Below are 15,310 nucleotides of genomic sequence, written 5' to 3'. Positions count from 1 at the left end.
TAGGCAAGAACAACAACTCAAGAACAACCTCCAAGCTCCCCAAACAAACCATGAGACTCAGGCTTCTGTGGATCTCACTTCCCCGCATCCATTCCTTGCAGACAGAACTCCTTGATGCTTACAATCCCCTTGGCTCCTCACTTCCAGTTTGGACCTTACCCCTTCCAAATCTCACCCAAACCCAGGAGTGGATCCTCCACATGGAAACAGCAGCCAGATAACACGCCCCATGCACAGCGCGACTGAAGCCTAGTGCCCAGGAGTTTGTCTGAATAATTGCTCTGTATCTGGACGCGCCATCAGGAGCCCCATACGTCTGAGGGAGGGGTGCCCTTAGATTCGGTTGGTAAGTGGTCTGGAAGTTAGAGATAGGGGTTACAGTTTAGCTATGTCTGTTGTTAGCTGCATCTCGTCTCTCTCTCTCTCTCTTTCTCTCTCTCTTTCTCTCTCTCTCTCTCTCTCCCTCTCTCTCTTCTCTTTCTCTCTCCCTCTCTCCCTTCCTCCTTCTACCTTCTTTCTTTCCCACAATACATTCACCACCTTTCTCTTAACTCCTAGAATTTCATGACCCTGTGAAGCTGGAGAATGGGTCCCTGGAGCTCGCCACATTGTGAGGATGACTCCTTAAAGATTTTTTAAATAGTATCTTTATTTAAGCACCATGATTACAAACATGTTTGTAGTTGTGTTTCAGTCATAAAAAAGAACACCCCCCTTTCACCAGTGCAACATTCCCAACACTAATGCCAATGCCTCCATCTCCCTCCTCCCCCACCTCTGCCTGTATTTGAAACAGGTATTCTACTTCTCTCACTCACTGCTGGTGAGAATGCCCTCTAGTCCAGCCTTTATGGAAAACAATGTGGAGATTACTCAAAAAACTGGAAATTAAGCTCCCATATGATCCAGCTATACCACTCCTAGGTATATACCCTAGGAACACAGAAACACAATACAAAATTGCCTTCTGCATACCTATATTCATTGCAGTGCTTTTTACAATAGACAGAATCTGGAAACAACAAAGATGCTCTTCAACAGAATAGCTAAAGAAACTGTGGTACATATACACAGTATAATATTATGCAGCCATCAGGAGAAATGAAGTCATGAAATTTTCTTACACATGGATGGACATGGAAACCATTATGCTAAGTGAAATAAGTCAGAAAGAGAGAGAGAGACACACACATACAGAATAGTCTCACTCATCTATGGGATTTAAGAAAAATAAAAGATAATAGAGATGAAGCTGAAAGGTCTTTAAAGATTTTTTTTAAACTTGAATCACCTTGAGATATAGATACAGGGGCTGGAGAGATAGCACAGCGGTAGGGCGTTTGCCTTGCAAGCAGCCAACCCCTGAGTAATGCCGGGTGTGAACCAAAAACCAAAGAGAGAGGCGGGGGGAGGGAGGGAGAGAGAGAGTGAGAGAGAGAGAGTATTACAAAGTTGTTCATGATTGAATTTCAGTTATACAGTGTCGAACATCCAGAAGGTGGGTTTTACTGTTAACCCTCCCAGCCCTCCTGCCTAGGTACATACAGTGATGCCCAAGAAACAAGGGAGGTTTGGGCTCTGACAAGTCAATCCTTAGTAGGAATAGTTAAGAGCCTCAATATATTTTACCTTGTTTCAGAAAATGGAAAGGAATTGAAAATTAAAATGGAGGACCAAGAAAAGAGCTCAGAAACTGGAGCATGTGCTTTAAGTGTTCGTGTTTTACCCCGAGTGATCCACCATTGCATGGTTTGGTGTTGACCCAAAATAAACACCAACAAACCAGTGAAAATGGACTTTGAAAACCCTCATCACAGATGCAAATACAAAGAGTAATCCACTGGCCTGGGCAATATAGGTCACCAAGCACTACATAAAATATAGGACTCAGCTGGCTAGTACTCTAAAATTTTTTTATTTGAATATATGTGAAATACACCTTTACAAAGTTGTTCATGATTGAATTTTCTGCAATGTTCCAACATCTAACCCTCCAGTACTTTTGATTTGACTGGCTGAAAATTCACATTTATTTTAAAGTTTTATGTAGTTTTTCAAGAACTCAGAACAGTTTTGTAATACTAAGCAATGTGAGTCTTACTTACATCACACACTCATATACAAACTCACACAAATTTTCTAAAAGTCATATCCAGCTCACTTAAATATTTTTAATGTTCTAATGTTAACATTTAATAAAGTACAACTGGAATAAAATATTCTATTTAAAACTGATAACAGCTTATGGCTGGAAGATAAAAGATATTTTTATAATTTTATTGCCAAATTGCTTATTTTTAGGCCAGAAAACAATAGTACAGTGGGCATAGCCCTTGCCTTGTAGGTGGGCCAACTTTGATTCAGTTCTCTGCACCCCATAGTGTCTCCAGAACCCCATCAGAGCCAGAGGTAAGCACTGGGCTTCTAGGTGTGACTCCCCAATATAAATAAACCAAATGTGGACTTAGGAAATATTAAGCAAAAATAAAAATTTAGGAAGAAGTTTTAGAGAGGATACCCATCACACTCATTAGAAATGAACAAAGCATAGAACTGACTTAATTACAGTTACATTTTATCCAATCAGAATTTTATCCAACCAAAACAAAAATTTTACTTGATAGTATTTTTATCTCTGAACTTTTGCTGTAAGTAATTTCATTTGTTGTCAACCTAAACTCTCTCATGTCGTAATGCAGTATTCTCACATTCTGTCTTCAGTAACACAGAAACATGAGTGACAATGTTGTGGTGTTTCCTTCATATTTTCAAGAACTTATTAGGCCTCCTACATATCTACCTTCCAGGCCTTATGAGCAAGAGAGAATCTTCATATTTTCAATCACTTTCCTCATTTTCTGGGCCCCCTTTTCATCTCACCAAGATAACGCAAAGGGCCCTACCAATATTGGAACAAGGGTCTGTCTTCATTGTTCTGTCTGGCACTTCAGACTGCACAACCAACTTCTGAGTTGCACTTTGGAGCTGTCTGAGCGGAACATGAAGTTTGCATTCTGGGCCATCCGCAAAAATTTCAGAGCTCCTCATATGACATTGAGGACTTAATTCACGTGTTCAGTATAAGAGTTTCTGCTTTCAAGTTGCCTTCAGACCTCTTCCTTGTACTGTTGGAGCCATTGTGTCTGCCTGCCTTTTTTTTTTATTTTAGTGAGAATTCTACTTCCATACTGTTGGCATATTCTTTTTATCTGTTGAGTTGCTTCATTATAATAATGTCACATTATGAGACATAGCAAAGTTACAGATAATGTTGGTGCACAGGCATAAAATTCTGATTTATCAAAATTCCTAAGCCAGGGTGCTTGAACTTGTGCTAGTTGGGAGACACTAATATAATTAATGGGATAAAAATATCCTTGTTGAGTGTACTAGACGAGAAAAAAGTACTCTTTTCTGGAGATCTTTAGAAAATGCTAACTAAATTGTTTATTTCAACATTTCACAGTTTAGAATACATTAAGATAATCCCAAGGATGTCTGTGAGAAATGTTTTATTGCATTGTTATCTGCCCACATATATAATAAAAGACACTGTGCCAATAGCAGATATGGACAAGGTGCTTATCAGATATTATCTCTTGATGCTTCACAGCACTCCCCTGAAGCAATGCTGTTATTATCCCCATGATACCCAGAACTGAGGCAGGAGAGGTTAAACAACTCATCCCAGGTCACCCAGCTGGAACAAGGCAGTGCTGGCACTCGAGCCTAGGCTTGCCTGTTTGCTTTGTTATTTATTCTACCTCCCACCACTTAACGAGCTTGGGACAACATAGGTGACCATTGAGCTTAAGTAGGGCCTTTTCTTCCTGTTGGTTTCCTGAAAGATAATGAGAATCAGGTACCTTCTGGTAAGGTGTTTAGAACTTCATATGGATGGTGGAAGCTGTAATAAAATGTGGTGTGAGTATTATCCTATGGGGATTACCATCAATTGGGTGGGGTAGGAGTCACTTAATACCAGGGATTGCTGAGGATCTTTGGCATGCCACTAGGTGGAATCCCAGTGAAGAGTATGTATGGCAATAAAAACTGATCAAATAACATTAAATAGACTCATAGAAAGCCCAAGTATGTTTATATTAGATCTGTAAAAAAAAAAAAAAGGGAGGTAGGTTAAAATAAATATTGGGAGAAGGAAGGTTTCTGATTTTAATTTTATATTATTTACTATTAAATTATTTTTTGTTTTGGTTTTGGAGCCACAGTTGGCAGTGCTCAGGGCTTACTCTGGACTCCTCATGAATCAGGAGAACAAAGGGTGTGCTGGGGGTTGAACCCAGATAGACCTCTCTTCCTGCTGTATTATCTCTTTTGAATCAGCACTTAAAGTTGGGAATTTAGAATTGCATATCAAAAATGGGCTGAAGGAATTGCTTAACTAACACCCCTGTCTCCAAAACATACAGATTCATTTAAACTTTCTGTGGTTTCAATGCCTTGAGCCACAAGAAGGCTTTTCTGTACTCGTTTCTGTCACCTCAGGCTTGAACGAGGTGAACTATAAATTCTCTTTAAGGACATGGATTCATAAAGAGCTAATTAACCAAATAAAACTGAAATCTGTGCTGTAATAGTAGTTTTAAAAGAAATCTCAATAAATCTCTACTACATACTTGGGTATTAATTCACTGAAGTGGAAAACTGGTGAGGTTTTGTTTTTAATCCTGCCCTTGACTTGGTTCATCTCCACAATATTGAGACAGTCATGAGACAACTAATGATTCTTGCTTATTTTTAGTCCATTTACTAGATCAACTAAGTATAAACTAAAAAATCCCATTACCAAATAAAGAAGCTCAGTGTGATTGTTGGGTCTCTGCTACTGCTGCCTCTACTTTAAATCTTGACTATTGAATATGACCAGGGTCATATTCTTGCTCAGTTGTTGTGCTCAGCAGGGGTCAACCACATTTTGTTGGGGGTGCTTTTGGACATGTTCTCTTTATCATTTTGTTGTGATGCTCCCCCACATTCTGGTTTCAGTGCTCGCCCAGTGTTGATATGGCACTTATACAAACATGCTCTTTGAGGAGGAGCATGTATCACACTCCAGGCTGTGGTGATGACTTCTCTTTTATTGGGGGTGATCACCAGATGCCTCACACATCCATTTGGGGACTCACAGACACCTAGCTACAGGATGCCAGGGATTCCACACTCTGGTGCAGCACCAGCATCCCAAGCAAAGATCCCAAGTTCAGTGCATGTAAATGGCACCAGTTTTCAAAATCTTGGCCTGGGGTTTCTAAGGTAAAAACATTTTGGTCACTGAGTCCTAACCAGGACTCTAATTGCTTTTGTAATATGTTAGTCCATTTCTTATCTGACCTGTAATGGATCTCCACCATAGGTTTGCTTCCAGAAAGGTCCATGTATAGGTGAAGAATGGTTTTTGGTGTCTTCCCAAATTACACAAAAGTTGTTGTCAGAACTAATGCTATCAGAAAAGATTCTAGTATTGTAAAAAAAAATGTCTTTAAACTTTCAGATTTCATTTTATTTTGAAAGTTCATTTTAGTTCAGTTTAGTCTTATTTCAGTTCTTCAAGAACTGCTTCCTTCGGTTTTGCCTAAGCCTCCATCCATAACCAACTCTGAATCTCCTATCCATCCCCACCCTGGAATTTTGATAGATGCTCATAGCCAATTACTGTGCTGTGGCAAGCTCAGCAGCCCATTTCTTGTGGTCACCGAATATGTGCTTTTTTGTATAATCAACTCTGTGTTCTCTTGCACATAAAGTTCATTCCATCCTTTGAAAACACAATAATACAACCCTAGGATGTCACACTGGAAAACATTAATATTTTGATTAATTTAAAACTGCCCATGAAAAGCGTCTAGTCTACAATTATCAGTTTATGAGGATGTAGCATATTATTAAATAGATTTAGTTGTTGCTTCTCAGTACCAATTACTTTAGACATGCCTAATTTGTTTTTCCTTTGTAGGTGCAACCTATTGCCCTTTAAGGTATATGTAGATTGTTGTAGAATGGTGAGTCATTGTTTATCAGCAATTCATCCTGTGGACCATTTATACCAAAAACGAATATAAAATAGTTTAGGAAGGTTCATATTCATTTCACAGTTATCTCTTTTGTCTCCACAAAAGAGCCGCATCAACTTAACTTGATCAGAAACAATTGTGATCATAATTGTTAATCTACCTTTTGTGAGTTTATACTGAGCTAATGAATAGATACTTAGAAAATACTAGTGAGAACTAAAATCTCATGAATGGCATTAGTTGATAGTTATCTTAATTTGATTGTGCCAGTTGGTCCAGGGAAAAATATGACGTATTTTCTCTCTCTTTTTTTAAATATGGAACGCTTCACGAATTTGCATGTCATCCTTGTGCAGGGGCCATGCTAATCTTCCCTGTATTGTTCCAATATTAGTATGTGTGCTGCTGAAGCAAGCACATATTTTCTCCTTTAAACTGTTGATATTCTTTTATTTTTATCAATGTATCATCTTAAACTGTAAAAACGTTTATTTTGATGTTTAATGGATTTTATTGATCAATTCAACTCAAATTAAATACAAATTCATTCTCAATGTGGCCTCTTTCTGTAATATATATGGCTTAAATCGAGATTTTTAAAATATGATAGACACTGAATTTGCCTTATAGATAAACTGGAGTTGTTGAATAGATTTTCCAAAGGGTCTCTTTAGTTTTTTTCAAAATAAGGTTAAATGTGCCAATAAAAAATACATTAGGGGCTGGAGTGGTAGTTCAGCAGGCAAGGCACTTATTTGTTTTGCACACTGCTGACCCTGATTCCATACACCACATTGCATATGGTCCCCTAAACCCACCAGGAATGATTCCTGATTGCAGAGCCAGGAGGAATCCCTGAGCTCTGCCGGGTGTGGCCCCAAAACAAACAAACAAAAGTAGGACATAATTAAGATATTGTTTCTGATCCTCACTTGACTCTTTCTAAAGCAAAAATTAAAACTTAAAATGATCTATTTTACCATGGTGTGTATATACAATGTAGCCCCAAACCAAAATACCTTTTCACCACAAATAAGTCATTCAATAAAATAACTGCCATGGAAAAGTGACTGTGAATGGGGCAGTTTTGGAGTTCAGTATTATCTTTACTTATCTTCAGCATCAAATAAGACATGAATATCCATTGGATTTTTGTTGCTCTAATTGGTAGTTTTCATTTATTAGTTTTTACATTTTTTGTGCTATTAAATTAGTATTACTTAATGTAATGCTAAATAATATTACTTTGTTACTAAGTGGAGTTTTGACTAAAAACATTAAAAAATGTTAGTGTATCTTTAGATAATTTTATTTAATAAAGAACCTTGGTTTATAGTTATTTGTAGATGAGTTTTATGCATATAATATTTCAACAATAATTCTACCACCAGTGTCAATTCCCATTACCAGAACTATTGATACATTTTAAGATAAAACTGTATGACTTTTTAAAATATGGTTCACATATTTTAAAATGAGTCATCAACTGCTTGCAAATCTTGAAAGTATACAAAGTTCATATGATAAAAATATCCCAGAAGTTTCAGTCATGTAAAGAACACCACCCATCACCAGTGCAATGTTCCCATCACCAATGTCCCAAATCTCCCTCCTCCCCACCCGACCCCCGCCTGTACTCTAGACAGGCTTTCCATTTCCCTCATACATTCTCATTATTAGGACAGTTCAAAATGTAGTTATTTCTCTAACTAAACTCATCACTCTTTGTGGTGAGCTTCCTGAGGTGAGCTGGAACTTCCAGCTCTTTTCTCTTTTGTGTCTGAAAATTATTATTGCAAGAATGTCTTTCATTTTTCTTAAAACCCATAGATGAGTGAGACCATTCTGCATTTTTCTCTCTCTCTCTCTGACTTATTTCACTCAGCACAATAGATTCTGTGTACATCCATGTATAGGAAAATTTCATGACTTCATCTCTCCTGACAGCTGCATAATATTCCATTGTGTATATGTACCACAGTTTCTTTAGCCATTCGTCTGTTGAAGGGCATCTTGGTTGTTTCCAGAGTCTTGCTATGGTAAATAGTGCTGCAATGAATATAGGTGTAAGGAAGGGGTTTTTGTATTATATTTTTGTGTTCCTAGGTTTCATGACTAAAACCCAAACACAATCATGTATGTAATCAAGGTATTTAAATAAAAAATATATATAAATATCCCAGAAGTGTCCATTCTTCTTGTTAAATTATCTACTGTTGTCTTCAGATTAAAAAATAAATTTTTGGGGGGCCAGAGAGATATCACAGTGGTAGGACATTTGTCTTGCATGTGGCCAATTCAGGATGAACCTGAGTTTAATTCACAGCATCCCATATAGTCCCTGAGCGGGCTAGGAGTGATTTCTGAGTGCAGAGCCAGGAGTAACCCCTGAGCATGGCCAGATGTGGCCCAAACACAACAACAATAAAAAGGATTTTTTCTTTTTAGAAAGTATTATTTGTTTTAATAGCTCAGTGAAAATACTTTAATTTCTTTATCAGTATGTCTGTAGAAAGTCTGTCTGCCACTATTTATAGGGCAGGATGCTTATAAGGGGTTATAGTGACTTTAATCCTGGTTCTGCTCCCCAGCATTACCTGTGATCTCCTGAGCATTCAAGGGGTCACCTTGAGAGCACCAACTGTGGCCCTAAACAAACCCCTTAGCTAGTTTTTTTTTTTAATTTTTATTTTTAATTATGAGAACAAGGGTGCAAAGAAAGAGGACAAGGTAAAGTTACAGTGGAAGGACAATCACCCATAACATAATTCTCAGAAGTCCCCTTTCTGATATCTTAACTTTGAAATTTCAGCCAAAGAACATTAAGATAAATAAGACAGAATCCATGTACAATTACTTTGTCCCTCAAGTCCCCAGATTGTAACACATTATAATATTTCTTAACAGTACACAAGGCAATCTAAAGCCATAAAACTTACGTAACTCCTTAAACATTACAGGCATAGTATTTTCTTACATTTCCATATACATGCATATTAGCTTAAATTAACCTCAAATTTTAAGTGAGTTCTTTTTAAGGATTAGAGTCAAAGGAGCACAGTAAGAATGGTGTTAGAGTGGCAATTGTTGTTTGCATAGGCCCACCAAAATATGAGGGACATGGAAAGAAATAACCTTGGCCTAAGTACAAAGAGACCAGACCCCTGAAGTTTCCTGGCACAAGACCAAGTCTAGGCTCCAGGCAAGCTAGATTGTCCAATCCAATACATTGTCTGTAGTGCCAACACACTTTTATTTTTCACACAGTCTCTGTTGTTGGTATCATGTTTCTTTATTAAAGATCCTGGAATCTGCATATCTTACATTGAAGTCAGGACGTGGAGCATCCTCTCCTTTCACCTCACAATCAAAGGGCAATGCAGGGAGCCCTGTCCTGTAAGCAGGTCGCCCTTAGCTAGTTTTGCTTGTGCAACTAACTCTAACGACCAGGCATGCATACGAATTATTGCAGCAACCAGTTGAAAAGTAGTTAACCATTTGGAAGATGTTTATCAAGATCACTAGCTAAAAGATCTCCTGATCTTAGAAATAAACACATATATCTTTAGGAGAGTTATTTTATAGAAGAGTATTATATGTATGTATCTGGGAATAAATATTGGATAAATTATTTCTATAGAACTACCACCCCCTGACAAGAAAGGCAACTTCCCTACTGAAATCAGTTGTTTTGAAATTATAAATCTTTGAGGGGGACACACCTGGTAACACTCAGGGGTTATTCCTGGGTCTGGGCTCAGAAATTGATCCTGGCTTGGGGAACCATATGGGATGTTGAGGAATTGAACCATGGTTCATCCATGTGTAAGGCAAATGCCCCACCACTGCACCACAGCTCCAGTTGCTATAAAGAAAATCTTTAAAAAAATTTATATTTACATTCTTTTTATATTTACTGTTGATTCTTTGAATATACTTTTTTTTTGTTGATTGCTATCTGGAAGACACTTTTTGGGATGGGATTGGGTTTAGGCCCAAAAACCAAAACAAAGAAACATTAAAAGTTGTTCTCATAATATGCCTCTGAGTAAGATGACTTCTTTCCCAAACATTAATATTAATATTTAAGCATTTCCAGATATTTGAATGAGTATCAAATCATTTCATGTGTATACATATATAGATAATCTAATTGTTTACATTATATGGCAATCGTGCCACCAAATGTATCAATATTTACGTTTAATTGCACAGGCCTATCTTCAAGCAAACAGCTTTGAAACCAAAATCCTACTCTCATTTCTAACTACCTTTTAAAAATAGAATCAATATGTTAAAAGCCTTTTCCTTTTATAAAAGACAGCCCTTAAAATGCTTTAATGCTTTACATTCTTCACAATTGTTTTTTTTTCACACTTTTCAGAGAGTGTCAGATAAAAAATGAGGCCATGTCATAAGTAATCATCGAGCAATCATGTTTTTACCACTCTAGTAAATATTATTTACTTAACTTTGAAAGTGAAGCTTACAGGATGTGAAGTTTTCCTAGTCAGATTGGCAATAGTCCATAGCATGCAGGATGGGCGGTACCCTAATGGTTTCCTCGTCATTAGAGTATAGAAAATCAGAGAGTTTAACAATGTAATTTAAAATATCTATTTACTCTCTTTTTAATATATATATGTATTTCCCAAGCTACACTTTATGGATTGCTATATATAAAATACATATAAGAAAATGCCTTTTCTGAAAATATATCGATGAAATGAAGACAATCTCAATTGATTTGTTAAAGTAGCATTAAAAAATCTGATAAACTTCGTATTTGTGGACAAAGAAAAACCAACTGAATTATGAACAACTTTGTAATCTCAATGTTTACATAAAGTAATTTTATAAAAAAGAAACTATTCCTGATAAGCAGTTGTTCCTTTCATTACCAGTTGGGTTCAGCTGGTTGCCAAATTCTTAAGTCCTTTTTAAAGTAAAACACCCAAAACAATTTTTCATTAACATAACCATAAAAATTGGGAGTTTGGGCCCGGAAAGATAGCACATCGGCATTTGCCTTGCAAGCAGCCGATCCAGGACCAAAGGTGGTTGGTTCGAATCCCGGTGTCCCATATGGTCCCCCGTGCCTGCCAGGAGCTATTTCTAAGCAGACAGCCAGGAGTAACCCCTGAGCAACACCGGATGTGGCCCAAAAACAAAAACAAAAAAAAAATAAAAAAAATTGGGAGTTTAACAAAGGAGAATGATGAGGATAATAATTGTTATGGTTGAATTGTTTCCCACCCAAATGCATATGTCAAAGTTTCTCAGAGTGTAACCTTATGTCACCAAAGGTTTAATTAGTTAAAAAATGACATACAAGACGAGGTAAAACACACATGTTAAGGATTCCTGAACCCAATATAACTGATATCATAATAAAAGGAAAAATTTGAGAGATACACACACACATAAATACACACAGAAACCAAAGTTTGTCATAAACTACCAGAACTGGGGCTGGAGTGATTGTACAACCGATAAGGCATTTGCCTTGAATGCAGCTGACCCAGATTCAATTCCCAGCATCTTTTGGGTATCATCAGAAGTAATTCCAGAGCATAGAGCCCAGAGTTACCTAAACATCACCAAGTGTGGTCAAAAAAGTAAAAGAAATAAAAAAAAAAAACTACCACTATAATAGAGGCACAGAATAATTTCTTTAAACTACTTTATTTAAATACTATGTTTGCAAGGTTGTTCATAATACAGTTGGGCTTTTTTTCATGGAGTTGTTCATGATGGAGTTTTAGTTATACAATGTTCAACATCAATATTCAATATCCCTCAGGAGCACACATTTCCCACCACCAATGCTCAGAGTTTCTCTCCTGTCCTTTCCCTCACATGCCTTTTAGTAGACATTTTTCTTCTCTCTGTTTCTCTTTTTCCCTCTCTTCCTTTTTTCTTTTTGCTTTTAGACACTATGGTTTGAAATATTGTTACTGAAATGTTTTCATACCTATCAATTAATCTCCTTTCATCACCCAGTTCTTACCCAGAGTGATCATTTCCAACTATCATTATCATAGTGGTCTGTTCTTGATCAGAGTATTAAGGAGAAAATTACCCTCTTCACACCTTTTTTTTTGGTTTCGGGCCACACCCAGTGACACTCAGGGGTTACTCCTGGCTCTGTGCTCCTGGCTTGGGGGGACCATATGGGACCCTGGGGGATCGTCCCGAGGTCCGTACTAGGTTAGCCACATGCAAGGCAAACACCCTACCACTTGCTCCACCGCACTGGCCTCCTCTTCACACTTTTATTTTGGACTTCATCCACAACTGTGAAACAATAAATATGTTATTTTTAAGCCATCCAGTTTGTGCTAATTTACTGCAACATTCCTAACAATGGAATATTATGATAAATTAAAATTAACTTTCTTGGGCTCAGAGCAATAATACAATAATAACAATAATATAGTACTATAATAACATAATAATACAAGGGCATTTGCCTTGCATGTGGCAGACCTGAGTTCAATTCCCAGCATCCCATATCGTTACCCAAGCCTGCCAGGAGTGATACCTGAGCACAGAGACAGGAATAACCCTGAACACTGCCAGGAATGTCCCCCAAACCAAAAAAAAAAAAAAAAAATTAAAAATTAACTTTCTTTCATCAGAATAAAACTACTTTTGCATTCTCACAAGAACTGAATTTTTTGAGAATTGAATATAATCAAAGTGATTGTGACTACTAAAACAAACTCCTTGTGTCATTTCTACTACTTTACTTACAGTTAATGCTTTGTAATGAAAATTATTAGTAGGAGGTTGGAGAACTAGGTCAAAGGTTAGTGTTCTTGCTTGTGGCCATTCCCAGTTCAATCCCTATTCATTTAGTTTTGAGCACTGGGGTTCAATCACGTTTGTTTAACCCAGTGTTTCTCAAATAATGGGGTGTGCCCCCCAGGGGGACGCGAGTCTCTGCAAAGGCAGGAGCATTTGACCTCGGCAAACACTGTCATAACAATCTAAGCCCCGTGTTTAAGTCTCTGTATGTCTATTTACAGTCGTGCGGGGTCTCAAAAAATGTTTTTTCTTCCTAGGGGGGCATGACAGAAAATAATTGAGAAGCACTGGACTTCAGTTTAATCTCTATATAGTCAGTCTGCAAACTGGAATTAAATTCCAGTTTAATCCTTTTTCATTTTTTTAATATAAACTCTAAGCATCATGATTACAAGCACGATTATAGTTGGGATTCAGACATTAACAGAACACCATCTTCACCAGTACAACATTCCCACCGTCAATGCCCCCCCCTTCCCATTCCATTTAATCCTTTTTCAATTCCAAGTTAAGCTCAATGCACTTGCCTTGAATGTAGTCAGCCCCATTTCAATCTCATACAATCTTAGGAATAGCCCTTGAGTCCCATTAGATAATTCTGGTTATCATTCATAGTCATGAGTACTCAGTTTTTAGTGTAACATATCACAGAAAAGAGCATTATGTCACCTTGGTATCACATGATTGGTCTCTAACATCCAATAAGTAAATTTTCCCCTTAGAGCTAAAGAACTAAACCTTTTCACTTAGTACAAGAAGATGAAGCAGCTTGATTTATTTATTTATTATTTATTTATTCATTATGTAATAAGAATAGAAGCGATTGAAGAGTAATTGGCTTTGGGGGGGTTGTTTTTTGTTTGTTTTTGGGGTCACACCCAGCAGCACTCAGGGGTTACTCCTGGCTTTATGCTCAGAAATTGCCCCTGGCAGGCACAGGGGACCATATGGAATGCCAGGATTTGAACCACTGTCCTGCATGTGAGGCAAATGCTTTACCTTCATGCTATCTCACGGGCCCCAAGAGTGATTGTTCAAGGAATTTTCTTTTTCAGAGTCCATAAAAGCAAACTTCAAGAAGTTTTCTTCCTCCTCTTTGGGCCAGGGTTTGAATATGGTGTTGAATAACAAGAGCTATGTGGCTTATCTGGCAGATCACTGGAAACTTCAGTGACAGTAAAAAATATAGAGCTAAAGTCAAGAAATCTGTGATCCTGTTTGAGGATGAGCAAAGTTCTCTGGGGAGATTAAATCTTTCCTGGAAAAGAATGGTTCCTACTGAGGAAAGACAGACACAGGGATATCAGCTTTTGACAAGAAAAAGGGACCTACGTGACAGTTATCCCTAGAGAGATTACAATATTAAATACAATTATTATCTGATTTTGTCACATTTATATAAAAAGTCTTTTCAAGCCATCCCTTATTTCACTTTTATTTAATTCTCATCAAGTAACCTGGGGTTTATTAACTTAATTAACTTAACAGGAAGTGTATTCTTTTCCCCAAAATGAATATGCTTTTATACAAATTAAAACTATTGTAAATCATTAACCTTGATTTTAGCCAAGATGATTATTATGATACTAACTTTTTAAAAAATATTAATAGCTAAATTTTACTTTTTAATTTATTTTTACCTGGATCTTCTCAAATGATTTCTCTTCACCTACTGATATGATCGTACTGAATTACCATGAATTACAGAGTTACAAAGTTGTTCATTATAAATTTTAGGGGAAAAATATTCTAACATCAGTTTCCACTTCCCTTCACCAAGGTCCCTAGTTTCCTTTAGTCCCCCAACCTGCCTTTATAACAGGAATTTTTTTCTCTTTAATGTTCTGTTCCCTAATATCCCCACCACTCTTACACTAGTGTCAAGCTTCCTATTAAGGACCAGTTCTCTTGTTCTTCATTTCTATTGACTTTTGGTAGACAATAATTTCTAAAGTACCTGGACCAGGGAAATAGCTCAAAAATTTGGGACACATTATATATATATATATGTATATATACACATATACATATGTGTATATATACATGAGCCTTAGGTTTATTTATTTATTTATTTTTGAGCCTTAGGTTTAATACCCAGCACCAGTTTCCTGGCAGTGCTGGGAGAGACCAACCCCCTCAAGGATATTATCAAGCACTACCAAATATGGCTCCAATCATCCAACCAATAAACAAATGTAGATAGGGGAGCTTACAATAGAGTACCATGTTTCTGACACTCTCTAAGTACTTGATATATATATGAATTTCCATTCGTAACAATGTAAATCCTATAAGGTAAGTATTTTATTGTGCCCTTTTTATAGACAAGTATGTGGAAGTTTAGTCCTCTGGATTTAATTTTACTGTTTCTAGACATGAGTGCAAACAAACTAAACCCTTGGCCAATAATGATGCTAGTGTCCTTCATTTTCTTAAACCTGACTTAAAATAGTCTCACACATTGTACT

The 15,310-nt window shown here is 37.0% G+C and overlaps 1 non-coding gene across 1 annotated transcript; it reads right to left on the bottom strand.

The window, feature by feature from the left end:
- Positions 1-6,343: 6,343 nt before the first annotated feature.
- On the bottom strand, positions 6,344-6,450 carry LOC126010619 (U6 spliceosomal RNA). The gene has a single exon (XR_007496639.1). It is a non-coding gene; the product is annotated as a U6 spliceosomal RNA (small nuclear RNA).
- Positions 6,451-15,310: the final 8,860 nt, after the last annotated feature.

Source organism: Suncus etruscus, chromosome 5 (assembly GCF_024139225.1).
Source record: "Suncus etruscus isolate mSunEtr1 chromosome 5, mSunEtr1.pri.cur, whole genome shotgun sequence".
Taxonomy (NCBI): Eukaryota; Metazoa; Chordata; class Mammalia; order Eulipotyphla; family Soricidae; genus Suncus; species Suncus etruscus.
Note: the sequence above shows the minus strand (reverse complement) of the source record. Positions and strands in the feature narration are given on the sequence as shown.